Source organism: Phoca vitulina, unplaced genomic scaffold (assembly GCF_004348235.1).
Source record: "Phoca vitulina isolate PV1807 unplaced genomic scaffold, GSC_HSeal_1.0 scaffold2562, whole genome shotgun sequence".
Lineage (NCBI taxonomy): Eukaryota > Metazoa > Chordata > Mammalia > Carnivora > Phocidae > Phoca > Phoca vitulina.
In genome coordinates this window covers 2464-3094 of record NW_022592248.1, presented here as the reverse complement: position 1 = coordinate 3094, position 631 = coordinate 2464, and the positions used below count along the sequence as shown (strand labels likewise).

General features: G+C 64.3%; 1 long non-coding RNA gene across 1 annotated transcript in view; it reads left to right on the top strand.

Moving 5' to 3' along the window:
- The first annotated feature begins 230 nt into the window (after positions 1-230).
- The window catches only part of LOC116629728, a 2852-nt gene continuing 2451 nt past the window's right edge, over positions 231-631 (top strand). Inside the window, exons 1-2 of the long non-coding RNA XR_004298807.1 lie at positions 231-417; positions 508-573. This is a non-coding gene — a long non-coding RNA (uncharacterized LOC116629728). The remainder of the gene's footprint in view (positions 418-507; positions 574-631) is intronic.

Below are 631 nucleotides of genomic sequence, written 5' to 3'. Positions count from 1 at the left end.
GGGCCTCCGGACCAGCACATTGTCCCGCGGGGGGCCTAGGGGTGGGGCCGGCCTCTGTCCCAACGTAGGGCGACAGAATGCGGCGGAAGGTCCTGGCACTCAGATGTCCCGGGGCAGGTCGCATGCGCTCGGTCGGAGCCGGGGGGGCGGGGGGCGGGGGGCGGGGGGAGGGAGGGGTCCACCGTCCCCATCGTCTTTGTCCCCTCCTGGTCCAACAAGAGACACGAGGGCACGCACTCTCTGATCCGCGCAGAGGACCCTTGCCTGGCATCGCTCACTGACCGTGTCCCCCCCATTTCCTTAAGGCGTGTCTGTGCTCACAGCGTGCAGGAGAGCTCAGAAGACACCTCCTCGGGATGGCGCCGGCTGGCAGGAAGCGCCTGGGCAGAGCTGCGAAGGCCCCGGTGGAGGCTCAGGGTATGGCAGCCTATGCCTTTGGGAGACAAGAGGGAAGAGAGCTGAGGGGGCCAGAGGCTGAAGGTACTGCCTATCTGACACCTTTTGCAGATCCCGCGCTTGTTGATGGCGCACGCCGGGCAGGTCACCGCTTTGGAGTCCTCAGCGTTGTAAACAGTAAAATCCTCGTGTGTGTGTGTATCTGTCTGTCTCTGTCTCTGTGTGTCTGTTCTGT